At 44.6% G+C, this 23,850-nt stretch overlaps 1 protein-coding gene across 2 annotated transcripts in view; it reads left to right on the forward strand.

Annotated features, from left to right (window-relative positions):
* RGS8 (regulator of G protein signaling 8) overlaps positions 1-23,850 on the forward strand; it is a 72,852-nt gene that overhangs the window by 11,167 nt on the left and 37,835 nt on the right. The window contains exons 2-3 of one of the 2 annotated variants that reach the window (XM_070473969.1): positions 5,190-5,328; positions 5,968-6,082. The gene's annotated coding sequence lies outside the window, so the exon portion shown is untranslated. Of the gene's footprint in view, positions 1-5,189; positions 5,329-5,967; positions 6,083-14,690; positions 14,975-23,850 lie in introns of those variants that run through there. The other variant, XM_070473968.1, reaches the window with a different exon arrangement.

Consider the following 23,850-nt stretch of genomic DNA (forward strand, 5'->3'; position numbering starts at 1 on the left):
GGTTCAGGGCTGACAGCTGACATGTCAGTTTCTCCTGCATGATTCTCCTTGAAGGACACTGTGGGGCCCAGACCAGGGTTTCCTTTCCACCACCTCCTGGGAGGTGGTGTGGGGGGAAACTCTGTAGTCAGGTTGCATTGTCTAGGGAAGAGGCTGGAGTGAAGACACATGAACAACAGAAATAAAGTGCACAGTAAATGTAATTGCTTGAATCAACCCTCAATCACCCCTCACCCCTCGCCCTGATCCATGGAAAAATTGTCTTCCGTGAAACCCTTCCCTGGTGCCAGAAAGACTGGGGACCCATGCTCCAAGCCATGTGGGGTTGTCGTGTTCTTTTCTTGTTCTTACCAGTGCTTAGTTTCAGAACGGGATCTGAAACAAATTCACACTGAGATGTAAATAACAGACAGTCTAAAGTGTTACCCCTTCAGGGGAATTTGGTTTTGGAAACAAAATACTCCCACATTAATTTTAAGAGTAGAGAAGCCATTTCTGGGGATATCAGGTCTTCCTACTTTAGGTCGTTAATTACCTGCTCTATCTTGGTGTTCAAATCTCCACCTGCTCAGCTTAGCAGGTGGCATGGTTAGCACCAGTTGTAAAGAGGAATCAGAGTCTTTATAAGATGTACTTTTGAAAAGTTTCTCAGGGACTCTGGGGCACCGAATCACCTGTCCTCTCTCCCTCCCTTGCTCCCGAAACTCTTCAGTTATAGGAGAAGCTATAAAGTAGGTGTCTGCTGTTCCCTTGCTAAGTGATGCTTTATAAGAGGCATTTCTGGGAACTTGAAACTCATGCAGGAACTAGAAGGGTTTGCCAGGGTTCCTAGATATGGCCTTGTTTTAGAAGGGACTTCACTCTCCACATCTCTGGTCCTTTTATTTATGTTGTCACTTGCTTGTTCACGATGCAAACATTGAATCTTACCTTAGTATTGATTCCATGAATACTAGGGGATAATTTCTAAGGCTTTGGCTTCAAGTTCGTCCACATGAATGCAGAATGCCCTAAAGTAGTAATTTAAAAAAAAATTGTAATACAAAGTATGAATATACCTAACATATGTGTCATTTCCCATAACAACCCTTACTTCTACTATGTGTAAAAGATGTTGCTTGACCTCTGGACCGAGCTCAGTGGTTTCCTAGGTCACCTGCAGTGAGGAGGCACCTGGCTGGCACGTGTGCAGGTAAGCCTGTGTGCTGGGTGCCTTGGACCCAGCAAGTGACAGACACACAATCCACCTTACCAGGTCCTCTGGCCATCACAAAGACAGCAGCTAGGGAGTAGGAAGGAATCTGTTTTACTAGGAGAATCTGGGTGAAGGGCTAATGTTATAGAGCCACGATTTTGTCCCACTTTGCGTATGGGTCCAACATGGCTCTTGCCCGCTCACTGCTTTTCCCATGTTGGCACACTTTTCTTCCCTGGATGATTGAATTGGGGAAGGCTCCTGCCCACTGAAGGTTTCCCAGGTGTCTCAGTGGTAAAGAACCTGCCGGCCAATGCAGGAGATGCAGGTTTGATCCCTGGGTCAGGAAGATGCCCTGGAGAAGGAAACGGCAACTCATTCCAGTATTCTTGCCTGGAAATTCCCCTAGACAGAGGGGTCTGCTGGGCGACAGTCCATAGGGTCGCTAAGAGTCAGTCATGAGTTAGTGACTGAGCACGCACGCCTGTCCTTTGAGGGACAGTGTCACAGATTTCAGGCCTAGGAATGTAAACCTAAAGGAAGACTGTGACTGTGATGGGCTTGCCAGGAAGTGCCTGAACTGAGGACACATGACACATTGAATGTTTGCTTCCTCAGTGATTAACTCATTAGTAAATTCAGACACGCCGTCTCAAGGGGAAACCTCTCCAACCCATTATTGTGAATGCCCGTGTATCCTGGGATGATTCCTCTGCTGTCTTCTACAGGCTGAAAAATGTGTGTTTTATGCAATCAGAGAAACAAAGAAAATCATAGTATAGTTCCTGGAGGAATCCCTATTTATCTGAGTCTCATTAGATCAAAAGCCATTTAGATTCTGCTGATAATTTGGGTTAAAATCAGTGCTATTTAGGCTCATATTTAAAGCTGTAGTGAAATCTCAATTGTATGAACACCAAATGTGTATATACCCTTCCTGAGAAGATGGCAAGCTTCTTTAAGGCAGACCCTGTTTCTCATACTTTCTAACTCCTGTAAAACCAAGAGCTGTGGGCCACCATTTGTTGCTGCTCAATAAATATTTGTTAAATGAACAATGCAATTTGTGGCTTAACTCCTACAAATTTTAATCTCAAGTCTGCTTTTCTCAACACTCAGCCCACTCTCTGGACTCCGCCCTGACTTTCCAGTCAATGTGTGCTGAGGAAATGCAAACAAAACGTAATTAGGAAGGTAAATCTACTGCAAAGTGCACACACACAAACAAATGTAGGCCAAAGGCAAATTTAAATGGTTTTTCCAAATTGCCTGCGTTTATTATCCCTGACCCTGTGCTGGCCCAATTTTTACAGATAATCAGGTTAGAGCTGATATTGGTTCTGTATTTCCACTTCAGAACAGAGGGAGAAGGTGGGAGGATGCTATGAGCATGGATCAGGAGAAAATAAAGTTAGAAAAACCCCAGAGTTGTGTGGAGTCAAAGACACAAAAACGAAAGGGATAGCATTTTTCTTAGCTGAAGTCTATGCCAATTTACGTTTCGTCTTCCCCTCCACAAGCTCTAATTCTATTTTCTGTCTTAGCAGGTTCGCTCAGGGTTGGGGCAAGGGGAGTGGTTGGCAGGTGGGGTTTGTGAGACCAGAGCAGTTTGTTACCCAGACTAGTGTCATCTTCTCTGGGGATGATAAAACTTCGCCAGCCTCTAGGGAGCAGTTCTGGTTTATGCCGTTGCTACCACCCAAGCATCTCTCACAGAAATTTGGGTTGTAGGACAAAGTGCCCCTCCCCTTTCAGAGGACGATCTGTAGAGGTTGAAGCCTGGAGGGCAAGGTCAGGGCTCTGATTGAGAATTGGATACTCAGTCTGGACCATTCAGAACTCCTCTATCTTGTCCAGCCTTGCAGAGTGCATGGCACTTGACAGGTACTGACAATGAATGAACAGGTGAGTGCATGAATGAACTTGATGGAAGCAAAGTGCTCCTGCCCTTTGTCATTGGCCTGCACATCCCGCTGACCCAGGGTGCTCCCATTTAGCAGAGGTGACTTACTGGCCATGTACTTACATTTAGTGGACTGTGCTCTAATGTTAGTTGAGTGTCTATTTGGTGTAAATCAAGGGACAAAAGTTTTTAATCTCCTTCAAAGTATTGGGTCACCTCCCACTGATCCATTCCTTTGAACTGGTCTGAAATTCCTATCATGATTATCAAAGGGGTTAGGTAACAAAGCTGAAGAGTTGAATTTCTCTAGGAAGTCACTGGAAAACTGTAACATTTATTTATTTAGGAAGACACAGATAATGTAAATATTTTACTTAGGATTGGACTTTTAACTTTCTCCCAGGTTAGCTGGTTGATCCCTTTGCTAACAAGTATATGAAATAGAAGGCAAAAGCTTTAAAAGCAGAGAAACCAGCAGTGATCAGGAAGGATGTAAGGACAGAGACAGCTCAAGGGTTTCAGCTCTGGACTCTTTTGACTGGACTCTGAAGGGGAGACCTTTGCCTCTGCCTCTTTAGATAGAGGATCCTGCTTTCTGATTTTACCCAGACTTTGCCCCCTCCTCAGCTGGAAGTCAAGGTCCTTTGTAAGTAACATTCAATTTTCCAGGCTGCTGGACAGGAGGAATGCTTCTAAGAGCGTTCTTGAGGTCAACCCTGTAATCTTAGCTCCTCTGAGGAGCAGTTACTCCCTCCAATGTCCGCAAGTTGCAGGAACCTCTTTTATGGCACACCCAGAGGGGCAAAAAGTTGCATTTGTTGCAAGGAAAGATTGGAATATGGCCCAAGAGAAGTGATAACTCAAATCTGCCTTTTCTGCTGACACCTGGCTGAAGTTTTCTAAACGCAGCTGTTACAATATTATAATGTAACAGCTCAAAGACTTAACATAATTCTGCTCAAAGACACCCCATGTTTGTTTTTGTCAATCAGCTCCAACTCCCACTCTTCTACTCTATGCCTCTAATGTCAAACTTATTTGTCATCTTAGTTGGTTTAGAGCAACAGATGGGGGAAGAAGAGGCCTGAAAGTCATGTGGGATATATTTAATAGATTGTCAAGAAAATGGAGTATATGTACATGACAAACTTCTGACATTCACAGTATTTATTAATTTATTTATTGGAATGGGGAAGCTTGGAAAGAATATTTGACTGGGATTGGGAAAACTTGAATATGAATCCCAGCTCTGCTGTATTACTCACAATAAATTCTTAGATAATTTCATTTTCTTCTGGTGTCTCAATTTCCTCAAAGTTATTTACTTAACCTACTGGATTTGTTGTGGTGATCAAAGTAGATGAGTGAAAAAGAGTCCTTTCAAGTGATAAAATTTCAATTCAAAGTACTTCCAAACACAGAATTACATCAGTTAACAAAAATTAGAGATTTCATTAATTTTTAGGTGAAGTGCTGTTTCAGTTTTTTTATATTTGATAAAATGAGAAATTGAATAAAAAGTATTCAGTCTTCCTGAGACACCTCTGGATCCAGGAATGCTGCTATTTTATGGAGGCTGGTGGCTCAGATGGTAAAGAGTCCACCTCCAGTGAAGAAGACATGGGTTTGATCCCTGGGTCGGGAAGATACCCTGGAAAAAAGAATGGCTACCCACTCCAGTATGCTTGCCTGGAGCATCCAATGGACAGAGGAGCCTGGTGGGCTACAGTTCATGTGATTCCAAGGAGTTGGACATGACTGAGTGACCAAACATACATACACACATGGAAATTAGAGGTTGACAGAGGCATCTTGCATCTTCTATAGACAGAGTCCACCTGAAGAGGGACCTGGGGTCTTGGCTAGAATATCGCCTAGGACTGGCACCTCTTTCTCTCAAAGGGGAAGCCAAAAAGAGTGATGCTCTTGGTTACATTTTAGGACAGAAATGCTAAGGGGTCAGAGATTAGTGTGCTTATTAAAATACACAGGGACAAAGTGATGCGATGATGTGTAGAGTGTGTGTGGGGAGGGTGTTTTGGAGGGTCGGGTTGGGGTGAGTGGTTTCACCTGCTTCCTTCCATTTTCCAGGGCCAATGACTTCAGCTGCTGCCCAGCAACAGCCGGTTCATCAAAGCCTTTGAGAACAGCTTTGAAAAATGTGTCAGCCAATAGGCGGGCAGGACCGGCCTGGCAGCTGAGGGACCCCCTCGCTGGAGCGGAGACTTGGGTAGGAGCAGATGGAGGCCTTCCTCCCCTTGGCTGGCTCTCAGGGCATGCAGGCACTCAGGGCTCAGAAGCTCAGACCAGGGCAGATTCTCGCCCTTGGCCCACAGCTCCACCAGGAGTTTCTTTAAGCCCCTTTGCGCTTTCCTCAGTGGGTGTGAAGCGCCGGATCTCATCCAGGGCAGGCACCCCACAAAGGTTTGCTCTCCCATTACATTTGCCTCGAGTCCTCTCACGTGTCATTAATCAAGCTGCTGAACCGAGCCGGCACTGCTGGAGCCGGCATTCATTACTGTCCTCAAGGGATTCATTTCTCTAGATTCCAGACCTCTGGGCTCTCAGAATAGAGATATCGGTGCTGCCAGGAAGGCCCCAAGTCTGCAGCACACTGCAGGCCACCCCGGGGACATGCCCCGCATCCCCATCCCCAGGTTCTGTGAATCTCCTTCCGATTCTCAGGGTCCTTGCAGCAAGGAAGCTGGCTTTGGGAAGTGGCAGTCCTGGGAGAAGTGCCTCCCCCAGGGATCTGCATGGGAGTTTCTGTGGACACAGCCGCACGGCGGGGATCCAGCCTCGTCTTGTTAAAGGTTTTTCGCTTTCCCTGTGGCAAGTGCCGGGACGACTCTGCCCTTTTCTTTTTCAGGACTGGTGCAACTTTGAACACTGGAAAAAGAAATCTGCTCAGTTAGAGATTCACCCTCACCTAAATAATACTGCTGAGTCTTTACATCTACAAAAAGGAGATATCTTGGGGAAAGGTATATATGGCTTTAATTTTAGGGGGAAAATAATTACACATCAGGGAAGGGCTTAGATTTCTTCTCAGACTTTATGGAAATATTTTTTGGCTTTTCAGAGAGAAAGGATCATTTGCTCTTCCAGGAAAATTCAAGGAGATAATAATAATAATAATAACTACTTAATTGAGCATTTATGTCTGGCAGGAATTACTGTAAGTGTAACCACTTGTGAGAGTTCTTATATGGATATAAAAACTGAGGTGCAGGACTTCTCTGGCAGTCCAGTGGCTAAGACTCCGTTCTCTCAATACAGGGGGCCCAGGTTCGATTCTTGGTCGGGGAACTAGATCCTGCGGGCCACGACTAAATGTTCTAATGCTGTGACAATCCTGAGTGCCGCAACTAAGACCCAGCACAGCCGAATAAATAAATATTTAAAAACAAAACCAACTTAGGCACAGCAGGGTTAAGTCACCTGCCTAAAGTCACACAGCTTTTAACTGGTGGAGCTGGGATGCAAACCAAAGCAGCCTGGCTCCAGAGTCTGCCCTCTTCACTCCTATAACGAAAGCAGCTCAACAAACAAAAAAGAAAGAAACAAACCATGTAATGATCAAATGATGCAGCTCCTTATTCAAAGGCTATCCACCCATTTGTAGATTTTCATGGGTTTGGCTTCTTCTCCTTGATTTTATATTTTTCTCCTCTCTGTTGTCCAGCAGCCCCTGTACCAGAGGGTGGCAGGGCAAAGGAGAGACAGGGAACTCATGTCCATCACATTCAGTGATCATTAGTCATTCTAGCAAATGTCAAGTGAGGAAAACAATCAGTTAATTTGTGTCATCCTTTTCAGTAGTACCTCTAATTCCCTTAATCAGAGATAATAGCACGCTGAGCTTTTTGGAAACCCTACCAGTTCTCAGGCCTTACTTTTCTCTAATTTCATTTGGATCATTTTCATAAACAAGATGGTGACCCACAGCAATGCTTTCTCAGTTATAAGCTTCTATCCATCAATTGAAAAAGGAATCAGGTTTCAATATATCTATTTTTTGGGGGGTGCTGGTGGGAGTGGGGGGTTACCGGTCTTACCACATTAGACATACTTGCTGATTGTAAGACATCTTAGCTACAGAAGTGTTAAAATGTGAGCAAGAATGTGTTTTAGAATTGAGAAAATAGAGTATTTTATTCTTATCATTCAACAAGGAATAAACCTTGTTAAGGTAGCATTTTGTAAAGGTTCTTCTGATGTGGTCTGCCCTCTCTGGGTATCAGAATTTTGATTACAGATTTCAGTTGGAGTTCAGCCTGGTTCAGATATCTATTTTTAGCAATAGCTTAAGGGTTTTTTTCTTTTTTCTTTTTTTTCCATGACAAGGGGAGGATTACTTAAGAATAAGAGAACTGACTCATGGAAGGGGTCTGAGTTTCTGTCTTTTTAAGAAGGGGCTGGTTTCAGGGGTTGCCTTCCTAATGGGCTAGAAGTTAAGTGGAGAGTCTTATCTGAGGCAGGAGAGTTGAAAACAGCAGAGAGGTGAGCCAGGTTTGAGATCAGGGAAAGCAAAGATTCAAATTCCAGAAATAAATTCAAGTGTCAAGATTGTGGTTGATTTGTCATAAAAGCAGCCCCATTTCTCAGCGTTTCCCTATGCTCGTGCCTTTATGAAGTGACTTTGCGGCCCTTCTCATCAAGTGTAGTGTCTGTTTATTGAGTCTTGAATCTCTTCTGGCCTTATGGCTTGGTTTGGCAAATAAAGTATGGCAGAGTAAGGTTGTGCCAGAGCCAAGTCTGGGCTTCAGGAGGTCTTTGCACTTCTGGTCTTTTCCTTGGGACCTTACCTCTGCCAAGAAAAGCTCGGCTAGCCGCGAGGTTGATGAGTGACATGTGTCCTTCACCCTAGCCAACAGACCTTCAGGTGCCAGGCATGCTGGTGAGACCATCCCAGACCAACCAGGCCCTGCTGACCCACCGGTTCACTTTGGATTCATGTGCCAGCCTAATCAAGATCAGCCAAGCCTGGCCCAAATCATCAGAACCAGCCAGGTGACTCAGAGATCCATAATCAATAATCAATGGTGATTATTTTAAGTTACTAAGATATTGAGTGGCTTGTTACACAGCAATAACTGACAACAAAGACCAAATACAGGATTGAAATTAGGACCTAAGGGTACTTAGAGTAACAGAGAGTCGGTTTGGAGCAACAGCGAGTCGGTTTGGAGCAACAGCTGTTCAAAAACAAAAGATGAGAATGGCCTTGCAATGTATATAACTTAACTTCATGAAAAGCAGGTAGATGCTTAAATTAGGCAGGTTTTGATATAGGGACAGAGGCAGGGTAGAGAGAATGAAACCTAGACAAGCAACTGAGATTGCTTTGTTTATAGAAGTATGCCTAACATTGGTATCCTTAGCATAATGCCTGACCCTAGCAAGTGCTAGATAAATATAAATTGATTAAATTAATAAGTAAATCCTCTTTCTAGTAGAAATTTCACTTGTTCTTTCATTTATCCTTTCAACAGATTTTATATTAAGCACTATATATGGGTGTACATGCTCATAAGTGGGCAGACATATGGGCATGATCCTATATAGGTTTTGAAATTCTCTACCACAGAATGTGTGTAAACAATTTACTAAGCATTCATCTTAAGCATGTGCATATGTACATCAAACTGTAGTGGGTTCTGATATTTACCTCCAAAAGGGCTGGGTGTGGACTAGGAAGTGTCTCTTCTGTTCAGACTCTTGTTGTTTCGTTGCTCAGTCATGTCTGACTCTTTGTAACCCCATGCACAGTAGCCCACCAGGTTCCTCTGTCCATGGGCTTTCCCAGGCAAGAATACTGGAGTGGGTTGCCATTTCCTTCTCCAGGGGATCTTCCTGACCCGGGGATTGAACCTGCCTCTCTTGTACTGGCAGGTGGATTCCTTACCCCTGAGCCATGGGGGAGGCCCCTCTGTTCAGGCTAGGCTGTCTTATTCTTTCTTCGACTTCTGCAAAGTCTATGGACCATATCTGGGTCCCAGGATACTCATGTCAGATATTAGTCTGGGATGTAGCAAATGCTTTCTTAAATGGCTGTTCAAGAATGATTGTAGGTAGTTTTGCAGTTGCTCAAAATTCAGATAGAATTCCTGAGCTCCAAGAGCTGCACAGTGCTGAGTGAGCTGAAATGTAGGAAAGTTTGTTTGCCTTCAAAGTGCTCTATAAAATGTGAATTGTAGCTAGTTATTGCATGTTTATTTTTGTGATGCTGCAAATGTATCTCACTGGGATCTACTGCAGTGATGGGAAGGATTGGGACCTGCTCCTGGGCAGGTTTCCAGAGTCAATGTGGAAAAGGACTAATCCCTTTAGCAAAGGTAATGGATGCTGAAGACTTGATGCTTTTGAACTGTGGTGTTGGAGAAGACTCTTGAGAGTCCCTTGGACAGCAAGGAGATCAGATCAGTCAATCCTAAAGGAAATCAGCCCTTGAATATTCATTGGAGGGACAGATGCTGACGCTGAAGCTCCAATACTTTGGCCACCTGATTCGAAGAGCCGACTCATTGGATAAGACCCTGATGCTGGAAAAGATTGAAAGACTGAAGGCAGGAGGAGAAGGGGATGACAGAGGAGAGATGGTTGGATGGCACCACCGACTCAATGGACATGAGTTTGAGCAAGCTCCGGGAGATGGCGAAGGACAGGGAAGCCTGCTGTGCTGCAGTCCGTGGGGTCTCAAAGAGTCAGACACGACTGAGTGACTGAACAGCAACAACAATGAATGCTGAGGTAGCTCCTAATTGTTCTTACCAAACGCCTTCTCTGATTATGGTCTTTTATTGTTCTACTATTTGTTTCATGTATACAATGATGCAGCCCATCTGTAGGTTTCAGATACAACCTATCTATGCATGCACCTGTGCTCAGCTGCTCCGTTGTGTCCAGCTCTTGTGACCTCATGGACTGTGGCCTGCCAGGCTTCTCTGTCCATGGAATTTTTCAGGCAAGAATACTAGAATGGTTTGCCATTTCCTCATCCAGGGGATCTTCCCAACCCAGGGGTTGAACCTGTGTCTCCTGCATCTCCTGTATTGGCAGGCAGATTCTTTACCACTTGGAAAGCCCAGTCCATCTTTGACTGTATCCACTCAAAGGAACAGTTATCACTCATCACAAAAAATGAGAGAAAAAACTAATGATTAAGTGTGTGTATGCATGCATGCATACTTGTGTGTATACATGTGTATGTGTGTATATATTTCTTTATATCAGTTTCTAAGTACCTAAAAGTCGATTAAAAGTTTCCAATTGGGCTTTCATGGGAAGAATTATCCTTCATTCTAAGGTGATGTCCTTCATACTTTTTTGGCAGTAAGATTGTTTTTTAAAATAATGGTAATAGCAGATAACCACTTTTAATGTTCTTCTTTGGAAAAATAAAGATTGGTGACCCTGTGGTTGCTGCCTGGGAATTTTATAAATTTGCCAGGACCATGATTTACAGGTCTGGAAACCACTTAAAGGCTACACTAGGCAGGGTGAAAGACAAGGATGACTCCTTGCTCTCCGTGCGTGTGTGCTAAGTCACTTCAGTCAGGTCTGACTTGTTGCGGTGTTACGGACTGTACCCCACCAGGTTCCTTTAAGGGAATCTCCAGGCAAGAATACTGGAGTAGGTTGCCATGCGCTCCTCCAGGGGGTTTTCCCGACTCAGGGATTGAACCCACCGCTCTTTATGTCTCCAGGATTGGCAGGCGGGTTCTTTACCGCGAGGGCCACGTGGGAAGCCCCTCCTTGCTAAGAGCAAGCAATCCCTGTGAGACAATTAGACATTGGGACAAAATATTGAATAGCTGGCAAGAGGTTCCAAAGCTATGATCAGTAAATAGACTATGTCATAATAGCTGAGTAAATTAACATACTTACTACATTCAAGAAAAAAATTAACTGATCTGAGGTAAAAAATGGTTGATGAAGGTTTCAGAAGAAACCAGCACAAAATCACCTTTCTCATAAAACCTGGGTTTTATTAGTTGCCAATGTCAATTTTACTTGTTAATATTAGAAATGAAGTTGGGGTAGTAGATACATTAAAACTGGCTGATGTGCCAGGAAAGGAGCTGGAAATACCCAGAATGGGTTTGAAATCTGGGCTACTCCATGATGTATGAGTGAGCTTTTGCTGTGTAACATAATATCCTAAAACTAAAGCAAAATGGCTTAAAACAAAAATCATTTATTGGGTCATAATTACATGGGTCAGCTGGGCAATCCTTCAGGTTTGTGCAGTTTAGTCAACCTTGGTTGGGCTTGTTCATGTATCAAGTCAGCTGTGGGTTGGATGATGGCTGGATTATCTACTATGGATTATCTACTATCTACTATGACCTCACCTGACTGATAGTTGACTGGCTGTTGGCTGGGCCAGTAGTAGTGACTGGATCACGTTTCTATTCATCCAGTAAGCTCTTCACATGAAGACCATAGGATTCCAAAGTAGCAATAAAGAGCAAGTCCCAGTTTGCAAGTGCGTTCAAAACCTCTATTGCATCCTATTTGTTTCATCCTCTAAGTAAAATCTTCCCAGCTTGTTTGCCTAGTGTATACTTGGGTGTGCTCAAATATTTCTTCCCTCAGCACTTGGGCAGTGTGTCAGGACCATGGACCCCAGTTTCGCCAGTGTTCCATAAAAAATTTATTTTTTACAATCAAAGTAAATATATTTATATCAATAACTTAGAGAAATTAATCAGTGTAATACAATCAAAGAAGAAATCTCTCGCAGGTTGGAGATGCTATTGGAACTTTGCAGAAAGGACACCCAAGAGAAAAGGGTTATATTTTGAATGCAAATGTGATTCATTGTTCTCATAAATTGCTATTCAATCATGCAAAATCTGAGATTCAGAAGGAAAAAAATCTTGAGAAGGTTATGAACCCTTTTATTGATCTTTTTGCTAAATAAATCCATATTTTAAAAAATTTCATTGCAATATAATTGACATGTAACACTAGTTTCAGATGCACAGCATACTGATTCGATATTTGTATGAATTGTGAGTTGATTAGCACAGTAAGTCTAGTTTAAATCTATCACCACACATAGTCATAAATTTTTTTTTCTTGTGAGTAGAATTTTTAAGGCTTACCCTCTTAGCAAATTTCAAATATACAACACAGTATCATTGACTATTGTCACCATCAGTCAGTTCAGTTCAGTTGCTCAGTTGTGTCTGACTCTTTGTGACTCCATGAGTCCATGAGTCCATGGTATGCATGCAGCACACCAGGCTTCACTGTCCATCACCAGCTCCCAAAGCTTACTCAAACTCATGTCCATCGAGTCGGTGCACTCAGTGCCTTTGATATACATACAAATATTGAATCAGTATGTTGTACACTTGAAACTAGTGTCACATGTCAATTATATTGCAATGAAATTTAAAAAAATATGGATCTACTGTCACCATGGTGTATGGTATATATTATATCCCTTGACTTGTTTATATTATATCTAGAAGTTCGTACATTTTGACTCCCTTCACCCATTTCACTCAACCCCCCATCTGGTAACCACCGATCTATTCTCGGTATCTTTGAGTTTGTTTTTTTGTTTTTTCAGTTTCCATATAAGACTATATGGTATGTATTCTTCTCCATCTGACTTATTTCACTTAGCCTAATGCCTGTTGTTGCACTGTTGCTGATTTCTGTGATTTATCCATCCTCTTCCACCTAGTTGTGTTGTTTTTTAGTCACTAAGTCCTGTCCAAATCTTTGCCACCCCATGGACTGTAGCCCACCAGGCTCCTCTGTCAATGGGATTCTCCAGGAAAAAATATTTCAATCAATTGTCATTTCCTTCTCCAGGGGATCCTTCCAACTAAGGGATGGAAACTGCATCTCCTGAGTTGGCAGTGGATTCTTTTTTCCTCCAATCCTTCTCTACTCAGCATCTCCTCAAACCCGGATCTGATAATGCAAATGATTTGACCAACATTGCTTTGTTTAAATTTCTTCTTTTTTTTTTTAACTATCTGGTTGCAGTGTACCCATTAATGTACATCCTCCTCTGCGGCCTCCTATCACACTCTACTTTCTACTCCAGCCTCCCTTGAAATAGTGCTCACTGTTCCCCAAGCCCCTGCAGGCACCTCTAGACGCTTTGCCTTTGCCCAGGCTGTTTCTCAGCCTTGAATTCTTCTCTCACTAAACTCCACGGGTCAGAATCCAGTGGTCACCTTCAACATGCAGGTCAGATGAGGCTTCCTGGGAGAGGACCTGGTGGACCTAGTCCAGCGTTTCCATGTCTCCCTTTGAGTCCTTAGCCCCCTTATCTATGAGTTAGCATCACTTACTTAAAGCTCTTTCTCCTCTGGATCACCTGAGGCGTGACAAGGATGTCTCAGTCATGTTTGCCACCCGCACGGCACACAGCCGGCTCCAAGGATCGTTGGCCGAATTGACCTGATTTTGTTGAATTGGGGCAATGTCTGATGCTGCAGTGAACCGGTTGGTGATCATGACCGATCACAGCAACACCGTCCTAAGCAGAGCAGCTGTCCCCTGGGGGTCATCTGGGGCGGCGCTTGTCAGGGCGTGTGGAGGCCGGCCTGAAGGAAAGGAACTAGCTTGTATCAGGAGGACGGGCCCCTGTATCCCCCTCCCCTCCCTCCAGAGAAGGTCCTTATCTGAGATCTCTTTCCCTTCATTAGCTCTGCTTGTCCAGTCTCCCCAGCTGCACTTCCTCTGGTCTTTTCTGGCTTCGCTGTTTGTTTATTTGTTTCCCTGTTAGCCTCTTTCTCTGGCTGTGCTTGTAAATAGAGCCGATGACTGTCAGCTCCAGGGCCTGTGTGGTGAACCTGCCTCCCATGTGGGGGCGGCAGGTCTCATAGACTCTAGAATCTGATGCCAAGGGTTATTTATCCCTGAGGCTCAGAAACTGCTCCAGGCACTGGCCCGAGCTGTCCAAAAGGCTTTTCTCCTGATCATCCAAATAGAACTTTACAGACAGAAGCATCACACGACATGCTCTCTCCTTCCCCTCCTGGCCCTCTCTCTTGCTCCTTGTCCTTGCCACCACACCCGCATCACAGGTTGGGCAGCTGACTGAGGGGACACCCAGGCTGGCCTGTGCTGTGGAGTAGCAAATACCACGGAACGTTTCATGCATTACACTCTTCCCTGGCTGATTTTTAATCCTCATTGAGAAAGTTAGAACTGGGCTTCCTCTACCTTGCCCAGCCATTCCAAATTCCTAAAGCCAGAGCATCCTTGCTTGTTGGCTATGGCAGGAGAGACCTCTCTGAGGCTGAGCCTTTGTCTTTTGCGTCCATCCCGGTCTGTTTTTGAGCCGAGGAAGGTTCGCCTCTCTCCTGAGGCCAGTTACTCTGTTTCACCCCCTTCCCTGCTTTGCAACCCCGGGGGACCTCCCCCATCCCCACCTCCACCCTCAGACCCCTGTGGGCTCTGATTCTCCCTGCCTTCTCCAGCGCACTGGCCCCTCCGAGGCAGCTGCCAGTGAGCTCGCTGTCAGCGGGAGAGCCTCATAGGCAGTGCCATCCTGCTCCAGTCTGCGGTCCTCCCCCGACTCTGCGTGGCAGCGCGCATCATCTGCCAGTGCCCCCTCCCCTCCCTCCGTTTCCCCACCCCCTTCCCCAGGCGCTCGCTGCCTCCCCGGTTCATAAGATGCAAAGCCCGGCAGGCGGGTGAGGAGCCAGCGGGAGCTGCAAGTTGCAGCTGCCCTGCTAGGGGCACCCCCCACCCCCGAGGTGAGGTGAGCTGCCCCTCGGCAGCCCTCTCCCATGTACCAGGAGGTGGCTGACTCGGTCACTCAGGGCTTCACCGAGCCATGCTCAGCTGGGGCCGGCGCCAGCCAAACCTTCCCAGCTGCACTTCCCTCCGCCAGACAGGTAAGAGAGAGCCGCTCTTCCAGCCGGGCCGAGAGGGTCCCCGAACTGGCCCTCCCCAGCTGGCCATCCTGAGCCACGAGTCTTGCTGGGAAGTGCAGGACACCCCAGTGCAGAGAAGGCACTGTCTGCCTGTCATAACCCTACCCTCCCATTCTCTGACAGAGCTCCTCAGACAGACTGGGTTAAGCCGGTCACTCTTGCCAGGAGCAAGGGTGCAGGAACATGCCCATTCTTCCCCGGCGGTGTGCACTAGGCTGCCAATATCCTGGTTTTGTTCTTTCTCCTCCCATGAAATCTCCTTTCTTGTCCAAGGGGACGCAGTATCTCCCCGCGCATCCCTTCGGGGGCTCTGTGATTACGGTGGATTGCTGCCTGGACCGTGACACTGTCTCTGTTCGTTTCATTCCTGCCGCCTTTGCTGTTGTGTTAAACTGATCGCCGGCACAGCAGTCTGGCTGCCCACAGCATCTGTTCTGTTTCCAGACAGCGTGCAGGTCTCCTGTGCTCCTGGTGACTAATGCTGGTGACACATTCCAATGCAGGAAAACTCACAATCATAATGGGTTCAAGGGAGATCAAAATACATCAGAGGTCACCGATTTTTTTGTTTTTTCAGCTTTTTTGAGATGTAATGACAGATAACATTGCAATATGTTTAAAGTGCCCAAAGGGATGATGTGATACATGCATGCATTCTGAAAGGACTCCTACCGTAGAGTTAATGAATGCATCGACTGGCAGGTCACCAAGTTCTAGTTTCAAATATTTTTCCACATTTTTATTATTGTGTATAATGTTGAAAGAATATCATAAAGTTTTGTCCACGTTCTGGATTGTTTTCTTAGACATGGTATTAAAATGAGATTTGCTGGGATGGTGGTGTTTTTTTTTAAACTGATACAAGTGACATATAACATTGTTTTGGTTTCAGGTTACAGCGTAATGATTTGATATATGTATGTATTATGAAAAGAGCACTGCAATAAGTCCAGTTAACTTCCATCACCACACGTAGCTGCAGTTGTTTTTTTCAAGGGGAGGGCAGGTCACCAATTTGTAAGCAGTGAGTTGAGGGCACAGTAAACCCCTATAGGAGTGATGAGTCCTTGGCATCAGCTTCTCAGAGCTGTCTAGGGGGGAGTGGAGGAGAACGGCTTTTCTCTGTGCTAGAGTCATCCATCTCAGTCTATTGTTTCACTCCATACTTAAAACCTGGCTGAAGGTCCTCATAGGTGTTTATCTTGGGATGCTTTCAAACTAATGAAATAGGAAAGAAAGCCTACCCCTTCCTGCAACTTGGGTTATTTTTGGATTATTTGTTCCTACGGTTTTGGAAAACTCCAGGTTTTTTTGGGAAGATGCAGGAGGTGCTGGAAAGTGGGGGAGTGAGATAACGGTTATCAAGAGAGCATCTAAGTGCTTGGGGGAAAGTTCAAAGCTCTAACTGGCAATGTGTTATTATGCTGATGATGGCTTTTACTTTTAGTTTGGGAATGGTATCCCTATGAGCACTCAATCAGTCTAGCAAACTGGTTTTATTAACCATTTGCTCTCTGCTCAGTCCTTAGAATAGGTGTCCTAGCAGAAGATTGACGGGAGTGGGGTGAATGGGGATTGAAGAGTGTTGGGTGGCCCCTAGTCCACTGTGGCCTGGCTGAGGTAAGCTACTCCTGGAGACCCTGTTATTTTGGCATTAAGATTTCTTCTCACACAGTGCTTTATGCGCAAAGGAATCTTAAAACTTTCTCATATTTTTTGTCCAGTTGAATTAGACTTTTGCTTGAAGCCAAGGTCTTTCTCCTATGGGTCAGTGATCTTCAACCACAAGAGTCATTTCACAAATGCCAGGGACTCCCAAGGGATTGAGTAAGAGGTAGATGGTTGGCTGCACAAACTCCATCATATTACCATTTTAAAAATCCTCCAAATGTGGGTCTCAAGGATGGGTCAGCAGCAGCAGTACTGAATGTGATGCAATGTTTTATAGAATGGAAAAAGCCCTGGTGGTCCTGACTTCAAGTCTCCTTAGGGTCATTAATTGAATCACCCTGTGCCCCTCACTCAGGGATCCTGTACAGCCTTGCTTTTATCATCTGTAAAATGGGTACAATAACAAGGGCCCAACTTACCTCCAAAAGTTTTCATGAGGATCAACTAAAAAATGCTGATAGCTGCCAGTTATCAAGATGTGCTGGGAAACTTTACTAGGTACTTTCCTTACATCATGTTGTTTAATCCTTCCAAATTCCCTAAAACGTAGTCTCCAGGAGCTTAAGAAACTTGATCAGCTAAAGAAGTGAAAGCAATTTTTAGGTTTTAGCAGTGCCATACAAATATAAGTTTTGTTGTGTATCACGACTTCATGGCTTAGGATATTTATCCTGCTAATCCTTTCCAGGCTCTCTTGTCCCATGTGCTGGCTCATTTCTTTTCTGTCCAAATACTTACAGCTCCAGAGCCACTAGAAATGCTCCTTGCTTTTCCTCTGTCTTGAAAATTAGGATATTTTTCACTGTTCAAGAAGCATCAACATTCTCATCAGAACCTTTATCAGGGCTCTCTGTTTGGAATTTCCAAAAAGCTTTTGAATCCTTCAATAAAAGGTCTAAAAAGAAGAGGGTCTCAGAAAAGCTGAATGGCTTAAGGTAGATTCCCCCCAGGGCCTTGTCTCTCAAGGAAAAGTGTCAGAATTTGCTCAGCATCTTTGTGCATCAGAGTGCACCCACACAGCCCTGGGCCCTCCTCCCGCCCCCAGTGCAGACATTCATGTGCACCCGGCACAGGCCTGAAAGCAAAGCATTTCATTTTCCAGGGGGCTCTGTGAAGGTGGGAACAGATCCCAGTGGGAGAGCTGTCCCCACTCTCCACACCACCATTTCCTGCCACTGTTGGTGTGGCCAGGCCCCATGCCTGGGTCTGATGGCTGTGGAGCTTCCTTCTTGCATGAATCTGGCTAGCTGGCTGGACTGGACCTGGCAGGGAAGATATAAACGCCATTGGCTGAAGTCATTAAAAATGGAGGATTAGAAACAGCTGATTTTCTATTCAGAGGAGGGGGAGAGTGCTGAAGCTGCTTTCTGCCCACAGCTGTAGACCCTGATGGCAAATGGTAAAGCTTTTGTTACTGTCTACGAAGGGGAAGAGATTGATAACCGGCACCCTGGCACTTCGAGACGGGAGGAGAGCCACACTCCTATTGCGGCGGGGCCTCGTGCACTCACATCTCAGCCCCAGGGCCTTGAAAACTAGGTCCCGCTGCGTCTCCTGCCCCGCTGCCCCATCCTCTGCGGCCTCCCGTCTACCCCTGTGTGGTGCTGGGCCTCTGTCTTCTATGAGTCAGATGCTCTCAGTGTGACTTCATGTTTTGATAAAGCTGAAGAATATACAATCCATGTTTGCTTAGATATTATTGAATTCTTACGTAGCTCAGGACATTGGCATTGCTTTAGTATTCTGATTTCAGAGAGGAGACAGCAAGGCCTTAAGCCAAGATAACTTAGCCATGAAGGGGATGAATTGGAGTTTGAACCCTTTTTACTGGACCTGAGAGCTCACGCCATTTCTGTAATTCCGTGCTGCCTCTTCCAGTCATCATCCTTACTCCAGACAGTCTCACTCATCAATCCGTTGTCTGGTTCAGTTAAGTTCAACAAACATTTACTGAGCATCTTATTGGTGCCAGGCACTGGGCTAGGTGCTGGAGATGTAGAGAGGAAAAATCTTTTACCTGTGTCATCTGTATAGGTCATGAAATGGACCTATGCTGCCTGGTACATTGCTTGGCGCATAGGAGATACCTAAGGGTTAGTTGAATAAATGAATGAAAGCATGGATACAGTTTCCTGCCCTTGGTGAATTTAAGAGACTTGGTAGGAGCCGAGACTTGTAGGCACTTAATCGTGCCAAGTGCCGAGGTAGAGAAGTATGTCTGGAGCGCAGAGCAGGACAGTTGCAAAACCTGGCTGTGCAGGGAGCCTGCTTGGAGGAAGTGGTCCCGAGCGCAGCTAGAAGGCTGAGGAGGCAGAACAAACCGCAGAAACGAGGCTTAGAGACTTGGAACCATGATGTGTGCTCAAGACTGTGAGCAGTTTGGAGTTATTAGAGCACGAAGCCTCAGCCACTGGGGTGGTGGGCAGCTCTCAGGTAGGTGGGACCCAGCTCCTAAGGAGTTTATGTGTCAGAATCTTTTCTAAAGCTTGAACTTTATCCCGAGGCTTGGGCTTACAGGTTGTGAGGCGAAGGGACCATAATCATGTTTGTGATTTAAATAGGTGATTATGGCTGCAGACTGGAGTTGAATTTAAGGAGGTAGGCTGGATCACAGGCCAGAACAAGAACCAGGAACTATGAGCCAGGAGGTGAACTAGAGCAATGGTAAGTAAGGAAAGAAAGGAGGCAGGTGTAAAAACTGTGATGATTTAATCAGCATGGTTTGGTAACTGCTTGACTATAGGAGATGAAAGAAAAGGTGTCATCTCTAATTGCTTCCCTATTTTTGGCTCAAGTTACTCAGTGGATGTTGGTGCCAGAAGCTGAAACCAAGGATGGCAGAGAAAGCCAAGATTTGTAGGTATATGGGGGAAGGGTGGGGGGAAATGGGTCAGGAGAAGTGGGTATGATGTGCTCAATTTTTAGATAGATCTGCATATGTTGTGCCTGGGGAATATCTGAGTGATATATTCACCAACCCATGGGCTATAAGAATGTTTACAGTTGGGAAAAGGGCCAGAAGGAAAGTATTTGGAAATGGTCAGTATATCTGTGTAGTTAGGAGTGCGGACAAGGATAAGATTGCCCAAGAAGCATTTAAGGAGAGGAGAACAGGAAGCCAAGGTTAGAAAGCAGGAGAATATCAACATTTATGCTTTGAGAAGAGGAGGAAGGAGCTGGCAAAGAAGACCAAGGGGAAGGGCAGTTAGGACAGTGTCAGGTTGAGGAGGCTAAGGGGGTAGGAACGCTAGAAGTGAAGGGTCACTGTGGTGGATGCAGTGAAGAGGTCCTTAAAGACAAGAGTCATTGGACTTCACAGGATGGGGGTCCCTGTTTCAGGGCTGTGGTGGGCATGGAAGCCAATTGTGAAGGACTGAGGATGGGATAGGAAGTGGGGAAACGGGAGATGCTGTCAGACAGCTTTGCTGACACAGGGAGGATGCCCAAGGGGTATTTTTTAAAATGAAAGAGTACTTTTATTTGTAAGTGTAATGGGGGAGAGAAAGAATAAAGATAGAGTTTATCAAACAGGATTAAGTGGGAAAGCAGGGCCTCGAGGAAGAATTTGTCCTGATAGACACGCCTGCGAGGGGTGGATGTGTATAGATGTGGGTAGATTTGCAGATGAGGAGACAGGAGAAGAGGTTGAGGTTATTTCATACCTGACGGCTTGATGCTCATGATGAACCAGGAGATGAGGCTGTGGGCTTGTGAAGGATCATGTTATAGAAGCCCTCTCTTATGGGCTTGCCAGGTGGCTTAGTGGTAAAGAATCTGCCTGCAATGTAGGAGACGTGGGTTTGATCCCTGGGTCAGGAAGATCTGGATGAGGAAATGGCAACTCACTCCAGTAGTTTTGCCTGAAAAATTCCATGGACAGAGGAGCCTGGAGGGTTACAGTCCACGGGGCTACAAAGAGTCGGACACGACTGAGCGATGGAGAATGAGTAGGAGCACTCTTCCTTACACTCTGGCTTCCTGCCCTTTGACTGCCTTCGCAGAAGCCAGCTGGCCACTGGGAAGCTAATTTGTAAACAGTGAGTTCACTGTGTAAGGCTCAGGTCACAATAGGGGCAGGGAAGGGTCCGGGATGTAAGCGAACAGGTCATCCTTTGCATCCTCATCCAAGGTTGACTTGTGGCCCTGGATTCTGGATGTTTGGGCAGCTCAGAAGTGGTAGGAAAGGAAGTAAGTAGCTGGATGCTATTCTAATAGCTCAGTGCTGAGTCCTGACTATGGCTCTAAGAAATGTGACTTTGGGCAAAGTCTTTAAAGTTTAGGTTCTGTAGGTGATATCTGAGAGTCATACATACTCTAAACCTCTATGAGCACCTGCTCCCTAGGAGCCAAATAATAGTTTTGTTTTGTTTTTTAAGTTGATTTATTCATGGGGAAGAAAACTTACAATGGAAAATAAACAGGAAATCAATTTCTATTCAAATTGCATCTTTCGTATTTTGATTTCCTTGCACGAACAGTTTACACATTGTATGCTTTTTTTACTAAAGCATACCTTGTCACACTAAAAAAAAAAAAAAATTAGGCATACTATCAAAAATACACAAGTCAAGAAAACAGGACAACTCAGCTTTGACCCCCTTGCACTCACCACCCTGGATGATTTTTAAGCAATTTCCAGATAGCGTATCATTTCAGTGTTAAATATTTCCGAGTGTATTTCTAAAGAGCAAGATTGCTTAAGGAAAAAAAAAAAAAACTCAGTATTGATATCACATTAATAATAATATCTAATCAGTGCTCATACTTCCCCCAATTGTCTCATAATATTTTTTTATGTTTTTAAATTCAAATCAGGGTCCAAGTTAAATTTCACACGCTGTATTTGGTTGATGTGCTTCTTAAGTTTTTGTTTTGTTTTGTCTTTTTAACACTGATGGCCACTGTCTGAGAGTCCTGTAATTCCACAACAACTCCTGATTTCATGTCATTTCCCCCAGTGTAGGTCTGCCCTTTAATTTTAGGAGCTGTAAGGAACCACTGCAGTTTAGACAACAAAGCCTCTAAAGATTCATTTTAAAATTCCTTCCAGACACACTTAGAAGTATAAAAATAATAAATAAAGAAAAGAGGATAGAAAGAAGAAAAGGCTGGAGGGAGTCATAAGAAGACACATGAAGTCTCAAGGGGAACAAAAGAAAAGGACTTTTGTAGCAGGGGCTTAAGTAACCCCCATCCACCAAGAAGCTTGAAAATCCTTACAAATGTGTTTCATACCTTTTTTTTTTTTTTTTTTACTGTTACCTGGCTTAGCAAGTGGCAAACATGAATCTTTAAATAATAACATTCTGTTTATTTAGCGTGTTTTCCCCAGACAGTTTATCAAATAGCTGAGTGGGTATCGTTGAAGTCATCCTCTATGTAAAGTGGGGAAAGGTAGGAATTCTAATTCCCATTTTACAGATGAGGAAACAATTGATGCAGCTAGTAATAGCTGTATCACAGCCATTTGCTGTTCATCAAGCATTTTGCTGAACTTGATGATGTTATCTAATTGAATCCTTTTAACAAGCTGATGACATTGGTATAAGGAGCGTTATAATCTTTATAACAAACTGATGACATGATGAAAATAACACTCAGAGAGGGAGAATAACTTGCCCACAGTTACAGATCTGGGGAAATCAAGGAGCAGAGATGGAAATTCAAGGCTGTCAAACCCACTGTTCTTTTTTTCCAGGTCAGTCTGCTCTCTACTAAGTCATCAATCTTGTTCTGCATAGACTTGCTCACTGGCAAAATTCCATTTAGAGAGTAGCACAGAGCATCACCAAATATAATAACAGGGTACAGTGTGCTGGAATTTGCAAAGCATTTTCCTTCCCACAGACTGTCTCATTTCTTTCTTATAACCACCTTGAAAAATAGGGCAAGTGTGTTAATTTGTGTTTTACAGATGAGGAAATTGAAATTCAAAGCTCTTGGTTATGTTAGTTGGTAATCATGCAGCTAGCGAGGGCAGTGAGTGTCATGGAGCTAGTTTGCAGTAGAGTGAGGATCAGAGGCTCTTTCTTCTGATTCCAGATCCCGTGTTTCTCGGGTCCTCTTTGAAAACCTCCTGGGCCCACACCTTTAGCTGCTGACATTTTTTCCATGCCCCCTCTGATGTTCCTTGTGCAAAGTCGAGTAGGCTTATTACAAATTAAATATCAGGAAGCTCGAACTGATGAACAGGAAGGAAATGAGGCTGCTAATGCTCAGAGGAATGGAATCGAGATGCATTTTTTTTTGGCAGAATTTTGGGCCAACTGGCCTCTTTCTGTCCTTCCCTTCCCTGTGTCCTTCCAGTCTCCATGGAAACCCCAAATCAATGTGGCATATGTTGATTCATGTTTCTACTGTTACTAGGAAGCTACAAACTGGAAATTGCTTTTAAAAGATTTGTGGAAGAGCTTTAGCATGCTGACCAGAATTCAAATCTAATATCCAAATGACTGTTTTATTAAAAGCTTTTAATGTGGTCCTATCCTAGGTGGTATGTTGATGAAATAAGCACACAGGGGGCATTTGGCAATAAACTTCCGCTTCCACTATCGTGGCTTTTAAAAATATTATATTGCAGTCTTTAATTCCCTTTATCTTCAATGTAATTACATTTCCGTGGCCCGTGTGACAATGCCAGGTGTCCTTTTGCTCTTGATTAATTCCACTCTGCCCCAACCAGGCAGTTGGGAACAATAGTTTGCAGATGCCGTAGGTACCTGGACGGCTGCCCCTGGGCGTCGTTAACATTAGGCTGACTTCCATCTTGACCTGGAGACTGCAGAAGTCTGGTGTGTTTCTGCCATAAGGAATCCTCGGTGATTTTTCACATTTTCTCATGAACTGAAAATCAAATGCAGCTGACATTTATTAAACACCTGCTCCATACCAGGCAATGAAAATTGATAGCAGGGGGAACGAGTCAGAGAGTCTGTCTTTGTGGAGCACACAGTCATTTGGGAGGATCCGAAAACATAAATCACAAGGATAAACTACAGGCTGTGATGCGGGCTGTCAGAGAATCACATAGCACACTGGTGATGCGGGATGGGGGGATTCCTCCTGATTGAGGGAGCTCTGGAAAAGCTTTGGAAAGGCCAAGTTCTAGCTTGGAGATGTTGGGTTTCAGGAAGGACCTGGGAGTTAAGAGACAGACCCAGAATGGA

This window comes from Odocoileus virginianus, chromosome 11, assembly GCF_023699985.2.
Source record: "Odocoileus virginianus isolate 20LAN1187 ecotype Illinois chromosome 11, Ovbor_1.2, whole genome shotgun sequence".
NCBI classification, from domain to species: domain Eukaryota; kingdom Metazoa; phylum Chordata; class Mammalia; order Artiodactyla; family Cervidae; genus Odocoileus; species Odocoileus virginianus.